Source organism: Pinus tabuliformis, chromosome 8, assembly GCF_031772625.1.
Source record: "Pinus tabuliformis cultivar Carrire ecotype Pingquan chromosome 8, CPIR1, whole genome shotgun sequence".
NCBI classification, from domain to species: domain Eukaryota; kingdom Viridiplantae; phylum Streptophyta; class Pinopsida; order Pinales; family Pinaceae; genus Pinus; species Pinus tabuliformis.
The window spans coordinates 180056976-180072888 of NC_142294.1; the positions used below are offsets into that span (position 1 = coordinate 180056976).

At 40.3% G+C, this 15913-nt stretch overlaps 1 protein-coding gene across 9 annotated transcripts in view; it reads right to left on the reverse strand.

The window, feature by feature from the left end:
- LOC149234719 (uncharacterized) overlaps positions 1–12952 on the reverse strand; it is a 51468-nt gene extending 38516 nt beyond the window's left edge. For 3 of the 9 annotated variants that reach the window (XR_016246101.1, XR_016246102.1, XR_016246103.1), the window contains exons 1-5: positions 12613–12949; positions 12100–12244; positions 11539–12015; positions 11382–11432; positions 11129–11293 (exon numbers count right to left, since the gene is read on the reverse strand). The gene's annotated coding sequence lies outside the window, so the exon portion shown is untranslated. The other 6 variants (XR_016246104.1, XR_016246105.1, XR_016246100.1 and 3 more) reach the window with 5 other exon arrangements.
- Positions 12953–15913: the final 2961 nt, after the last annotated feature.

Sequence of the window (15913 nt, forward strand, 5' to 3'; positions counted from 1 at the left end):
GTACGAATTCCGCCATCCACTGTAAGCGGTGCGGGGAATACCGCTCACTGCCCTCTCGTACGTTCTTCGCTCATTAACATTCGCACATCTCTGCCGCCTGATGGCCGTCAGATTTGCCCAACCGCGATCCAACGGCCCACGTTTCTCTATCCACGTTTTCTCCCGCTATCCCCTGTAAGTCGATCTCCGCCGTCCATCTGCAAGATCCGACGGCTCACAATCATTTTTTGCCTCCATGTCCTCCCGATGCCTCCCGCCGATAGATCTCTGCCGCCCATTCACTCGATCCAACAACTGATGTTTACTCCCGGTCCCGCTCATTTGTTCGCCATGCAGTATTCACGTCCATAACCATTCTGTACACCCGAAGGATGAAGTGATCAGCTATCCTGTACCCGGCACAATTAGATCCTCAACAATTGCATTTAAGGAAGAGGATGGCTGAAAAGAAAACGGACAGCCTCGAGCAGATCTCAACATTTATCAGTTATGGAGCTCCTTTCAGTCAACACTCCACATGCTCGAGGAGTACATCAGAGTATCAGAAAAGATTAGGTTCATCTTTGAGGCATGCAGATCGTAGCAGAGACTCCATCAGAGAGTTAAGGTGGTTGATGGTCCATTATGACCCCTCCACGCATAGCATAGCAAAATATCTTTGTACTAAAACTCTATATATACCCAACAAACAAATGTAATCAAGGTTGATGGTTGTAGTTTTGATGTAAGGTTCAACTTCTGGAGACTGTAACTACTGTGATACCTGTAGTGTCTGGTCTTCATTTTCAGCTAATACAAGCTTCTTTTGTTGCTAATTGCTCACTTTCCACTTCTACTCTGTTCTAGGTTGTCCCTGTTATGCATTTTTCATGTACTCTTGATGTTTAGCATTAGAGGGGCTGTCATCCCACCTCTGTGTTAGAATCTAGTATGTATCATTGAATGTGTTATGCAGGTTTCTGTTTTCTTAGTGCCAAAGAGCTGTCATCCTGTCTGTGCATTAGGAAATAGATTTGCAGACCTCTTACTAGTTGCAGTCGACCATCACATGGTCTTGTGCATCTGCTGGTGTGGTCAGTGTTCTCCATGTTCACTTAATCCTCAAACTGTGAGTAATTGGTGGTCTAAAGCCTTGTAGTCTGGGGGTGTTCACCCATGTCTAGGGTTAAGCATAGTAGAAGTGGTTATCTGGCTTGAATATGCATCATTCCTTCCATTCATCCACCTATTTCCAACATTTTTTATTGAGTTTGTAATGTTCCCAAGCATCTCTGAGATACAACCTAGGAGAGTTTCTTGGGGTGATAACAAGTACAAATATACAATTATGTAATTTTATTACAGCAGCAACAAAATCCTAACCAGCAAAGTCAAAGTTGGTCAAACAAGTCAGAATTGACCTCCAATCAGCTTGGTCAATATCCCTGCCAACTCGGCCTCCAACAACAAGAGGCAGCGCAAAAACACAGTCAAACGAAGGTCAACAAAAGTCAACCTGTAGCTAGCAATTAGGGTAGTCAATGTTGGTCAAACCTGAGGTCAGATCACCTCGGTTTGCATGCCAAAATCTGCGGCCTGCCAAGGAGAAGCAACCACACCAAATCTGCAGTCCAAGAGTCCACGCTAGTCAACGTTGGTCAAAGTTTCTTTCTGCAGCCCTGGTCAAACTCTGTCAACGCAACCCTAGCCAGAAATCATTTCGTCCTTCCACACATGTGAGAGAGATGCTGCTCCTAGATGTGTACCCAATCAAATAAGGAGAGAGAAGAATGTGAGATTAGAGATGAGTGAATAATGCCACAAGTTGTCTTCTATTTATATGAATCGTTGAGGGTGTGTGCCACACGTTTTGTTGTTGGCCGACCTTGAAAAATTGTCAAGTATATTCAAATAAATTCATATCTCCATAAATACATGTCGAAATCGGATGATCGTTAGATCAATCCTACACCTCTCGACGAGAGGAATCCAAGAAAAATATCAGTTGCCATAAATAAGATGACCCACATGGAGTTTGGCCCTAGTTGACAATTTTAACACTCTCTCTCAACTAGGGAGAACTCTATTTGCTAATCCATCTAACCATCGATACTATCTCTGCCATCAAATGCACTGCCCTACACTACTCGGCTCTGCTCTACTGAACTATGCAGAAGAAGAAATGATCGAGGATGTATCATACTATCCTCTACTAACCCAAATTCAATCGCAGATAAAAGAGAGTGCTCAATAGCGCTCTTACTGACCCAAAGTCAGTTCCAGAGAGTGTGTCATACCACTCTTATTGATCCCAGATCAGTGCCAAAAGAGAGTAAGCTATATCACTCTTACCTACCTGAAGCCAGTTCCAATTGATCCCAAGATCAATTTCAGTCATCCTAGCATAGGGAGTACGGTAGATACACGATGCGTCCATTGGTACTACTATGGTCCCTAACCCCATTTCCCTACTCATTGACCAAATGAGAGGTACTTCCCATGAGTCCCAGACTGCATGGGTAGGATGCCTCGACAGGAGAACCACTTATCCTGTCCATAAGTCGCCATGGGGAATCACAGGGGAAGGCTAAACCATTTACCCCTATACACAACGCACCACTAGGGGAGGGTGAGTCGCCTTATGGTCGCTTGTCGCTCCAAGAAGTACCCCAAGCCCCCCGGAGCTCCCAGAGCTCAATGCATGCATCATACAAGACCCTCATAAGAGGGTCTCTCAATGACTCCAAGTCGTTCTCGAAAAGTCAAGAATTTGACCTTTCCTAGGGGCTTCGTCAGAATGTCAGCGACCTGCTCATCTGTACCGATATGATGGAGCCTTATTGCTCCTTGTTGTACCATATCCCGAATAGAGTGGTACCTTATATCAATATGTTTGGAGCGATCATGAAATACGGGATTCTCTGATAAACGAATCCCACTCTGGTTTTCACAAAGGATCACGGTAGTATCCAATGTATATCCAAACAGCTCACTGAAGAGCTTTCGCAACTAGACAGCCTCACAAGAGGCCATACTCGCAGCAATGTACTCTACCTCAGCGGTGCTCAAAGCCACCGACTTCTGCTTCCTGCTCATCCAGGTTATCGACGGTCCACCACACTACCTGCCCAATCGACATCAGTATATCCATGTGCCCTCACATCTCCGGTAATGTATCTCAACCCATGAGTGATTGTGCCTCGAAGATATCTCAAAAGGTTCGTGGCACCAATCCAATTTTGAGTGGTGAGACTCAACCATATGTTGGCTCAATGTGTTGACTACAAAACATATATCCGGACGGGAGTTCACCAAGAACATCAATGATCCTATGAGTTGATGATACTCGGTAGCATTTCCCAAAGCAGGTTCAGCAGCACTACTGCGTAACTTCTTGAAATCAAGCTCCATCGAGTTAGTCACAGGCTTGCAGTCCACCATACCGAATCTCTCCAATATCTTCACCACATATTTTCCTTGAGATAGGAAAATCTCCCCTAGCTTTTGCCAGACTTCCAGCCCTAGGAAATAGTGCATCAATCCTAGGTCCTTCATCTCAAACTCGGAAGCCAACTCCCTCTTACATTTGTGAATGAGAGGGTCTGCACCTGTTAGAAAGAGGTTGTCAACATACAACACCCGTATGAGAGGCTTATTATTTTCAACCTTAAATTAAAGGTTCGGATTGGCTTCACTCCTAGTGAATCCCAGCTTCATCAAGTAGCTATTGATCCTCTCATACCAAGCATGGGGTGCTTGCTTCAGCCCATAGAGGGCTTTCTTCAACCTGCACACGTGAGATTCCCAATCATGAATCTCAAATCCCTCGGGTTGTTCCACATAGACTTCCTCTTTGATCTAACCATGCAAGAACGCAGTGTTGACATCCATCTAATGTAAGTTCCATCCTTGCAAAGCGGCAAGGGCTATGATCGAGCGCATGGTGGTCTATCGGGCAACAGGTGCAAATATCTCATCATAATCTATACCTTTGTTTTGAGAGAAGCCACGAGCGACAAAACTAGCCTTATACTTTTCAGCACTTCCATCAGCTCCATGCTTTATTTTGTAAAGCCATTTTGAGGTGACAATTGTTTTGTCCTGGGGTTTGGGGACCACATCCCAGACATCGTTCTTCATGATGGACTCGTATTCCTCGATCATAACATTCTTCCATACTTGATGCTTCATGGCTTCTGCAAAGGATTTAGGCTCATTTTGAATGATCATGCTCATAATGGTCAAGTATCCCTCATACCTGGTCGGCTTCTTACTTTCATGGAAAGTCCCTCTGGGTGCAATGTGTCCTTTGACATCATCAAGTGCCCCCTAGCCATGAGGGCCTCTTCCTAGAAGGCTCTTACGGAGGGGGACCAATAAGATCCATAGGTTCTTCCACTTCGGGCATTGTCTCATCTTCCTTCTCATCCGGCTTCTTGGTGTCAGCTTCTTTAGTTTTCCTTAGAATAGGAAGATTGTCAACCTTGCTAAGAGCCATGTCTTCGTCAAAGGTGACATCATGACTAATCTCAACTTCCCTTTGACTAGCCACATAGATTCTATAGCCCTTAGAATTTTTTCAATAGCCCACGAAGATTCCCTTCTTTCTAGATGCACCCAATTTATTCATTTTCTCTTTCGACACATGAAAATATACGGGACTTCCAAAAATTCTAAAATGAGAGACATCAGGTTTCTTACCAATGAACATCTCTTCGGGAGTCTTGGAATCCAATGCTTGATGAGGGCATCAGTTTTGAACATATACGGCAGTATTTGCAGCTTCGGCCCATAGAAACTTCAGAAGTCTTTAATCATGGAGCATGGAACGAACAACTTCCAAAATCGTACAGTTCTTCCTTTCCGCCACACCATTCTGCTCGGGAGTGTATGGTATAGTGGTCTCCCTCTTAATGCCAGCATCTTTGCAAAAGTCATGGAACTCATGGGATTCATACTCGATCCAATTATCAGTCCTTAAGATCTGGATCTTTTTCTCGGTTTGATTCTCGATCAAGGCTTTGAAGTGACAGAACCAAGAGAACACTTCATCCTTCTTTTTCAACAAGTATATCCACGTCTTGCGAGAATAGTCATCTGTAAAATGAGATAATATAAATATCCTCCTAAAGAGTTCACAGGCATCATACCAGATATGTCGGAGTGAACCAGCTACAAAATGTCGGAGGTCTTGCTATGGCTTGAGGGTGTCAGGCCAGGAGTAACTCCAGTTTGACAAAAAACTGATACGATTTATTTCATTAGGTAGCTATTGTTATATACAAAGAATGTGACTGCTCAATTCATCTTCTGATGACTGTTCACATTCCAAATTCTCCCAATCGCAGAGGATTAGGTGTCAACATTCCCCCCCTTAATCTGAAGGGATGTTGGTGAGTCCAAGCATCGTTCTGAATCTTTCAAGCTTTTCTCTTCCAAGTGCTTTGGTGAAGATGTTTGCATATGGGAAGAGATTTGACGAGGAACCATAGAAGGGAGATTAGTTATGACAAAGGACAAGGAGAACTGTGCCCTAGTAGGCAAGAGTAGCAAGGCTAAGGGTAAGAAGGGCCAAGGAGAGGCTCAGTCCAGTGAGAAGGGCAAGAAGGGCCAAGGAGAGGCTGAGTCCAGTGAGAAGGGAAAGAAGAAGGATCTAAGCAAGATCAAGAGCTTCCATTGCCATGAGTTTGTACACTATGCTTCAAAGTGTCTTAATCAGAAGAAGAAGGCGTCTAGTAAGGATCATGTTGTTACATCAGCGGAGGTAGATGTTTTTTGAATTTTCTGCCTAGTTTGACAAAGATTTCTCATTGATTTCCTGCATGCCAAGCTCTGTAGATAGCAGTATATGGTATATTGATACAGGAGCATCCTTCCACATGACCAGGAACAAGAAGGGTTTTAGCCACCTAAAGGACAAGGACGTACAGTTTCAGATCGAGCTAGGAGATGATGGTTAGTATGCAACTAGAGGAGTTAGTACTGTCAATTTTCGGAGGGAGATAGGTAATCATCTTCATCTCAGAGATGTCCTCTATGTTCCAGGATTAAGGCAAAATCTTGTTTCAATAGGTACCCTTGAGGACGAGGGATATGATATCATCTTCAGCAAAGGTAAGCGTACCTCCAACACTTAGCTTCTAGATGTAAGAAGCAGATAGGTGTGAGGGTGAAGAATCTCTACAAGTTGCAGGTAGGGACAGGTGCAGCCTTAAGAAGCAAGGCAGGGAGTGCACAGAGTAGAGAAGTGGTGGTTGAGCGAGAGCGGGATAGAGCTCTCAAGATGGAGACTCAACCAGTATTTCAGTTTTAATCTAAGCTAGTTGGCAGTTGGGCTGACCTGCGGGATGATATTGAGGACCATAGCCCAAGGCGATTGGAGGTAGACACCTAGTCAGAGACTCCAAATATAGGGAGAGTTCGAGCCAAGTGGGCAAAGGATTTGGTTAAGGGAGGTCAAGAGAGAGTTGAGTCTCCACATCAAGAAGCAGACACATAGGTACACAGGGTACATGGCACTTATGACTAAAGAGGTGTGCTCGGAGAGCACGGTCAAAAAGAACAGATCTTCAAAGCAGGTTTCGCAACAGAAAGTAGGGAAGTCTTCTAATGCAAAGGGAGCAGATGCAGCAACAGAAACTTGGTAGTATTGGAGACATATCCAGGTGGACAAGGTTCTTCCAGGAACACCTTCCTCACTAAGAGGGAGTGTTGAAAATGTTAGTGAGAAAGGGTTCCTTGATTTGTGCCTTAATCAAAGGAACCACAATGAGTTTCTCCTTGAGCATGCACAAGTTCTTATGAGTTAGGAGTTAAATGCTAAAAAATAGTACAAGTTCCTAAAATTTAGGGCAAATTCCTAAAAGTTATGTTAAAATTAGCAACTAGAGCCAAAATCCTCTTTAGGCAACTCATTTGAACAAGATAATTGTGGCATTGAATTCCTCTTTTCGAGAGGATCAAAAACTAAAGATCACTAAATTTGGATAAGGAAAAATATTCATTTATTCAAAAAAAAACATTGAGACCTGACCTTATCAAGGCGAGAAAAATTGAAATTTTGAAATTTGAATTTGCCTCCACAAGTGACCAATTAGGGAAAGAAGCAGTTGAATAGTGCTAATTAGTGGAAGGCCAAGTTTATTGTCTTCTAGTGCGAGTTATTTTGGGTAAAGGACAAGTTGATTGAGTCAGGCTCCTAAATTATAGGAAGGACGAGTTAACACAACCAATGAGATTTTGTTAACTAGTCAATCAACAGTTCGACTTTCCTCAAATAGAACTTGCCAGTAATAGCCTAATCGAAGTGCTTATAAGGAGGAACGAAGGCACAATTTGATCATTGTCTTGTGAGCACGAGTTGTTGAGACAAGGCAATAGAGAGCACAGGTTGAGGCTTGTGTGAGTTTGATAGAGAGTAGATAGGGATCAGCAATCTTGCAAGGGTTTCAAGCTTGGTTCAAAGCAGGAAAACAAGTTTGTTTTCAGATTGAAATAAGTTGTATTTGTAAAAGATCTAATGCTCAGTTTCTATCAATAATCAAGCAGAGGGTTCTCCCAGTTGGGTTCCCTAGAAAAAATATTGTGTTTGGATTGTATGATTGTTGTTATTTTTGTTCTTATTACGCTACAAAGTTGAGTAGAGAAATTTTTAGTTTATATGAGAAGAAATTATATTTCAAATTGTTCATTTTAGCATATCAGATCAAAATTTCGTGGATTTTCTACAGTGTAAAGCAAGACAAAAGCAAATTTTGAGACAAAAAGATCAAAATAACATGACCTTCATTACAAACGAGATAAATGTATGGCCCAAAACAGGAAAGGTGTATACCTTAGGCAAGCCATCAATGACTTTAGCCCCAAACCAAAGAAACTCATGGAATATTGAGATGCACGAAACCCTGGCAAGAAAAAAACAAATAGCCGTTACCACCATACCAATGACAATCTGTATACATAATTTTATTGGTCATCATAGTTCCAACAATAGTTTTTGTCTCCACAAGTTCATATTGAATAATATTTAAGAGTCCTTTGCCATTAATGTAAGGCCCATAATTAATATATTGTTAAGGAATCATTTATCCCCTTCTCTGAATATACCAGGTGAAACCCTAGAAAAAAGATGCAGTAGAAAGGTGTTGAAATCCAGAATTGTCTTCGTTTTGATAACTCATTTACTTTGTTTTCCATCATTTTCATTATAGTTTTGCTACATTTCCAAGTTGAAAGGTCACCTCAAATATGCTCAAACATCATAAAGAGTATCAACCATTCGTGGTTTATAATCTATTGTTTCTTTATGAAATTTAATCAAAACATTCCTATAGCTATCGAATTGCACTCATTCTGCAGCTAACTAAAGATTTTGCATCTACATCCATGGTTAGACAGGTTCTAGCACGTTTGAGAAGGAATAATGGATATAGGTAGATGGAAAATGATCACCATATGGACATCTACCTATCACAATGATGTAGCAATTCACCCGTTTCAAGAGATCTAATGGTCAAACCAAAAGTCAGCTTTGGTCATAATACTCCAATTGTGCACAAGGTTTGAAGGAGGATCGTTGCATTATCAAGTGAGTGGGGAATTGGACGAGAAGAATTTGGAATCATAAGTTACATTATGTCAAATCAAAATCTTCTCATGATTTGCTCTTCCAGTAGCAAATCATGAGAAGAAAGATTCCAATTTCAATTTAATTTATTAGTTGTCAAAGTAAAACTTGCTTCTCGGCTTATAACTCTTAAGACTGTTATTTAACAGAGGATTATAAAAGGCCCTGAAGCGAAGTAATAGACATTGTTACTCTTTTTAAACTTGTAATCATTTGCTATTGAAAACTTCGGCATTTAATACAAATTACTTTGTTCCTTTGGTGATCAATGTGTGGGTGAATAGTTTGATAGTTGATCTCGTGCTTGCACTCAACAAGAGGCCCCCCTAGAGAGTTGTAAGTTAGTTTAGTATCTAGCTAAGTCACCTGACACAGGGATTCGGGATTCGTAGTGTCGGATTCGGACACGTTGACCCTTCGGAACAGGACACGTAGGATTCGTTATATATATATATATATATTAAAAATTAGATATTTCTTACAAAAATTTTAATTAATGATACAAATTTATTGATTTCAAACATAGATCTTCATCTATAGCATGCATAGTACATACAAAATTCAAATACATGTCAGTGGTCACATAAATCATGATTCATATTTCATAAATGAAAGACAATGGTGAGATCAAGCTCTTCCCATCTCTCTTTTTGGAAAACCTTGTCCATTGGACCAAGTGCAATTGCTCTTCTTTTTGCTACTTGTCCCCCAATAGAACTCTATAATGGAAATTTGGTGATGGCTTTCCTCAAAAATGGAAGGGGGTCTTCATTCTTGGGTTTTCTTGATTTTGAAGTCACATTTTCCATACCAACAGTAGACTCCTTTTCCAATTCTTTTCTCTTTTGTAAAGGAAGAGCTTTACAAGCTCCAATCCCACAACCCAGTGAAGCCAACAAATGTGCTTTCACATGGAAATATGTGTTTTTGAAAGCAATGTGACAAAAGTTGCATCTCCATTGCACATTGCCTCCTCCCTTCCCCTTGGTGCTTGTCCCATCCTCTCTTGTGACATATTTCCACAATGGATATTTATCAATGTTGTCTCTAGGTCCTCCTCTTCCCTCAACATTACTTGCAGCAGACTCTAATGATATTGGGGGACGAGGGGCATCTCCAATGGAGACATTCTTGCCCTTTCTTTGCCCCCTAACTACTGTCTTTGATTGAGCCATGAATACTGTAAAAGAAATGAACAAAACATGCACAAATTTGTAAACAAAAAATCATATACAAACTGTTGTAATAGAATAAGGAATGCAAAAAAAATGGAGCTGAAATGCACTTACTTGGTGCTTGAATCTCCTTGCCGAACGCTCTACTCCCTTAGCTCCTTGCTCCAAACCCTTATCTCCTTGCAAACAGCTCAAACAATGCAGATACAAATGACAAACAACATGAAAGGATAGAATAAATGCGTCCTTTTTAACCCGCGGCAGTCACTTTTCTGGGATACGAATCCTAAAATCGGGATTCGCTGGCCATGCACGGGATTCGTACATGATTTATACGAATCCTAATAGGACACATCGAATCCAATTTTAGGATACAATTTTCAAGAGAATCGTATCAAACACGCAAGATTCGGGTTCGCCGGGCTATATGAACGAATCCGGTTACTTAGGTATCTAGTTATGTTAATCTTAGCTTATTTCATGAATAGTCACTTCTTCATTGCAATTAGTTAATGTTTTCGATTGGTATTTTCTTATCGATTTCTGGTTTAACCTTCAGTAGTTTGAACAGGCTGAGCGTTCATAAAAGACAAAAATATTTCCATTTCATAGTTTGTTTTACTCAGTTGTTTTTATTTCGATTTCATGAGTAAAGAGCAATTCTAATCACAACTGCACACATTTGTAATCCTTCAGAGTTACATTTTAGCTTGCTATTTTACTGAAGTAATTAAATTAAGATTTCCTCTTTTGTTGAATAGAATACAGATTTTGATTTGCAAGAGCATTTAGAATAATATTTCAATTTTCTGCAAGTAGAATTAAAATTTCAATTTTCTGCAAGTAGATATTTCAATTCAGTTCAAATAGAGTAATTTTTAATTCTTGTTGCAATAGATTAAATTTCGATTCAGTTTGATAATTAGAATTTTCAATTGATTTCACCTTGAAGTTTGATTTGCTTTTAAAAGAGTAATTTTGATGGAAAGAACATGTGTGTAGGAATGTTTTGAGTTAATCAAGTTCCATTTGTATTTAACTGGATTTCATCTTTTAAAATAAAAAATAGAACTCCTAGCATATACTGTGCACATGCACTTCACAAGTACACGAACCTTGGTTGACAATGAATGAAGTAATTTAACCATCAATTAAATTACCCAACAAACCTCACTACAAGTTGTCATTCAAACCCTGGGAAAGATGTAGTCCAAACCTAAATAACCCTCAAAACATTGCAACTGTGTAAAGCAAGACAGCAGCAAAGTTTGAGACAAAAAGATCACAGTAACACGACTGCCATTGCACACAAGATAAATGTATGGCCAAAAGCAGGAAAGGTGTATACCTTAGGCAAGCCATCAATGACATTAGCGCTGAACCAAAGAAACGCGTGGAATATTGAGATGCACGGAACCGTGGCAAGAAGAAAACAGAAAACCGTTACCACCACAAGAAGAACAATGACTAGACTGTCATTCTCTGAACTGTCAGTTTATTTCTCCAGAGGTGCCTGAACAAAAAACCATCTTATGTTTAGCGGGATCATCTTTCCTAACTAATCAGAAAACTAAAGCTTGTTAAATTGATGAAAATCGCACCATCATTAATTCTCTACAGAAGCATTCTTCGCATACATGGTTGAGGGAGACCTGTCACAATAAACGGAGGAGAAAAATAATTCTGAAGTTGTTGGATACACTGAAACAGATGCGATAGGAATTGTATAAATGTGCATCCGGGTAATGATAGACTTACATCATGGGGTATTTCAATTGCACTATTGAATTTTCGGAGAACAATACATCACTCTGCCTATCAATCTTCTCTTCTTCTATCTGATTTATCCAGATTCAGAAGATCCTTCCACTTTCACAGGAACATATGTAATTTTTGGCTCTGATATGAAGGCAACAAAATCAGAATCCTCAAATTTAACTCCAATCTTCTGGCTTATTGTAACTGTTTCTCCGATCATCTCTCCATATCTTTGACTGAAGGACGAGGATGTAATAGAATTCTGAGTTGCAGAAATTCTAGGTGGCAACACATTTGCAATTGCATTGATGAACCCACCGACACCATCTGCACTGTCAGAAGAAATATTCTCCAGCGCTGTAGATTGACATGACGCAAGTGTAGTCGCAGAAGCAGCTGAGGATCCAGTTCCATTGATCTTCCTGCGGATCCAGTTCCATTGATCTTAGTGGGGCCTAGGCCTTTTATTCCTGGGAACTGCAGAAGATTAAAGCAATTTTCAATTAAATGAAAAAGATGAAAGCATAACACTGCAATCAAATACAAGAAAGGCGCATATACCTCAGTCAGTTAAGCCAATACGGACGCAGAAGCAGAAACAGGAGATAAGGCACGAATCGGAGATGAAATATTTGGATTCAGAAGGAGAAGACTATGATGCTACTTCTGCAACTTCGACCTCTTGCTCTGAGAATGTTGGAGACACCTGCATGATTAAAATCACAACTAATTAACACTCGAACAGAATCCATGTTGTTGCAGATCTGAAGCAATGGGTAGAAATTTGAAAAACCTGATTGCTTAGAAATAAAAAGAGGCTACAGCAGTTGGTTGAGGCTATCTATCTAACTTCAGAAATTTTGCAGGGCGGGGCTTCGTTCAAATAGGTTTCTGCAATGAATTCAAAACAATCAAGCAAGACAACACAAAATGGGTTCCACCTTCCCTAAAAAATGGGAGTCCTAACTCAAAGAAAGCAAGTTGACTCAAAGACAAAAGAAGCAGATAATTGTTTTTCTGATTAGAGGGCTAGACGCTTCAAATCAGTCAGTTGCAATTAGGAGGATAGGGCACCTTTGCTGCGGAAAAGGAATGTCGAGCCATGCAGGCTCGTTATCCTCGTCGGAGAAAGCAGAGATCAGCTAGTTGGGGGAGGTCTACGCCATTCCGTGCTCTCATACACATCTTGTTCCTGATCATGATCGCTTCCCGGGAATTGAACTCCGACAACACGCTCTGTTTCTTCTTCTTATTGCGGCTCCGTGAAGAATATGAGGGCGATCAACCCAGGATAGGGTTTTTCTTTCTCGATAGACAGTGCAGCGCTCTCGACACTGCCTCCCCTCTGCCGAAACAAACCAAAAACTAAAAGCTGAGAAATTTCTCCGCCCGGTCTAAGGCAATTGACGCGAAGGTTGCGTGCAAACACGGGACATTGCATTTAAATGTTGATTGCCATCTGCCCTCGGCATCTTTCAACATTGTGCTTCTTTTTCTTATTTCTTTGTTGGTCGTTGGCTGTACCGAAAAACATAACTTTTACTGTCGTCAAACTTTTACTTTTTTTAAAGTTGAGTCGATTTAATTATTCATTATTTATGATTTTAAGGAATCTAAATCAAATTTGGTGATTTTGCTTTTTGGGGTGTGGGGTATTTGCTATGTTTTTTTTATTTTTAATGAAATGGAGATTTAAGTTAATTTTATTTAGTGGTGGTTTTTATTTGGGGGGTGGGGGGTATTTGTTATGTTTTTAACTTTTAATGAAATGGAGATTTAAGATACTCATATTTAATTTAGTAGTTAATGGTGTTTTTTATTATATTAATAATGATATAATAGTTTTATTAAAAATTATATTATTTATTTATAATTTAATATTGGGAATTTAATTTTTGTTATTATTTATATTTATTTATAAGGTGATTGGTTAAAGTTTATATATTATCATAAGTTTTCCTATTAGTTATTAAATTTTTTTTTATTTAACTTTTTTATTTGTATTTATTTTTGCTTTCTTTATTATTTCTATTTATTTAGGCTCATGAATGAAAAAATAATAACAAAAAAATATGTATAATTTTTAGTTTTATTATTTTTTAATTTGAGTTATACCTTTTTCTTTTTTTGTCTATTTCTATTGTTTTTTTTTTTTCTCTATTTTCAATTCCAAATCCATTAATCATTGTTTTTTTTACTTGTTAATTTTTAATTTGATTTTATTTTTTTCCTTTCATCTTTATATAATTTTCCTTCCCTACAAGCAACAATTATTTCTCTTTCCTATTTTTTATTCCACTTGAAACACTATCATCCATCTTCCCCTTTTTTGCAGCGACATTCACTATTGTTTCCTTTTCTCTTTTCCATTTAGTTTCCATTTCCCCTATGCTTTGTTGTTGTTTCCGATATGAAGAAAACATAGTCGAAAAAACCATGCATAACACGCAATCAAGAGGGATTAACAACTTGAAGAAGATCACTAAATACTCTAAATTCATTCACACGACATTGCACAAGCCATTACAAATTTCTGTAATACACAATTGACGCATTAATCATTGGAACTTATGTTGGATTCACCACCTTATTGCCCAAAATTGGCATCCAATGTAATAGTAAATCCAAGGGAGCCTGTGAATTTCATTATTAATTTTCGAGCACTCTGCAACCTGCAAGGTCTGCATTCCACGCGATCTGAGCCTGTGAGCGCCCCCGCACTTCGCGCGTTCTGAGCCTGCGAGGGAGTCCGTTGAGGGTTCTGCTGCAGACTACGGCCACCCTGGCTGGATCGATTAGCTCTCCATGGAGGAGTCGACTCCTTCTCCTCCTTCAACCTCCGCTGTTGAGGCCTTCAAAACCCTGTTGGCCTCTCTACCCAAGAAGAAATGCATGGAAGCAGCAAAAGTCATGAAAAGGCTCGAAGATATCCTGGAGATCGCCCTTCCGCCAGAATGACCGATCCAAGTAGCTTTGTCGCTGGCAGATCAGGCATTAGTTGGTCAGTTCATAGGTCGCTGGCCTTCCCCGAAATCAACTGAGAACTGGGTCGCCAAGAATTGGGCACCTTTGATAAAAAACAAGGTAACCTCTTACTTTATCGGGAGAGGATATTTTTTGTTTGAATTTATTGCAAAAGAGGACAAAGATCTTATTTTCAGGAATGGCCCCTACTTCATGGGCCCCCAAGGGTTGTACTTAAATAAATGGATGCCAGACTTCGATCTGACGGTGGATGTGCCTACTGCGGTCCCTGTGTGGGTGAGACTCCCCAACCTTCCAGTCCACTGTTGGAACTGGGAGTCGCTGAAACACATAGGAAATACCCTTGGAAAATTTATAGATAAGGCCAATAGCAAGGATCAGTATGATTGCGCCAGAATCTGTGTTGAGGTAGATCTGGAGGTTGGACTACCAGAAGCCATCAAAATAGTTGTAGGTCCCTGGACCCATGTTCAGAAGCTGGACTATGAGCAACTGTCATTCAAATGCCGGAAGTGCCACGTCTACGGACACTTTGCCAAAGACTGCCCGTCCAAAGGGGTGGAAGAAAAATGGAACGGAGAAGGACGAAATCATGCAAAGCGATCTAAAACCTCTCACAAGAAGAATGCAAACGGAAACGCCAAAACCCCTCAAGAGGGTCCTGCTCAGAAACCAACCAAGGAAAGCCAAGGGAATAAATTCAAAATCCTTGGATCTGAAATCATGAACACCCAGGAGACAGAAATCCCAAAGAAGGCTTCTCCCTCTAAAGCATCCCCCTCCATCAAAAGTATCCCAGAGAGATCAAAAAAGAAAATTTCAGAAGAAGAGGAGGAAACCCAAGAGTCTGAGGAATCGGAGGAAGAAGGGGAATCGGTGAATCTCAGTCCTCTCCTAGAAGATCTACAAGAGGACGCAAGTCTGCAAAGGAAAAGAGAGAACAAGCAACCTATAAGGACAAGCTTCAGGGCAACCAACCAACGATAGAGAAGCTTCTAGCAAAAACCCCGAAGATGACTAGGATCCAATCCCAGGGCTCTAAGGGAGCCCATCAAGGCAAAAATAAATGATGAAGATAGTCTCCTGGAATTGTAGGGGAATGGGCACCATAGCTAAGAAAGAATAAATGCATAGCCTAATAAGATTGGAAACCCCAGATATCCTACTCATCCAGGAGACCAAAATGGAGGACACAGCTTTCCTCCAAGCAAGCAACAAATTTTGGAATAAAAGTGGAGCGCACGCAATCTCTGCCCGTGGAGCATCGGGAGGACTTGGGTCGCTCTAGAGCACAAATAAGTTTTCATTAATCTCTGAGTCCCTAAATACCCGTTGGATTTTCTTAAAAATGCAACACATAGAATCAAAGGAGATTATTTGTTTGTTTAAT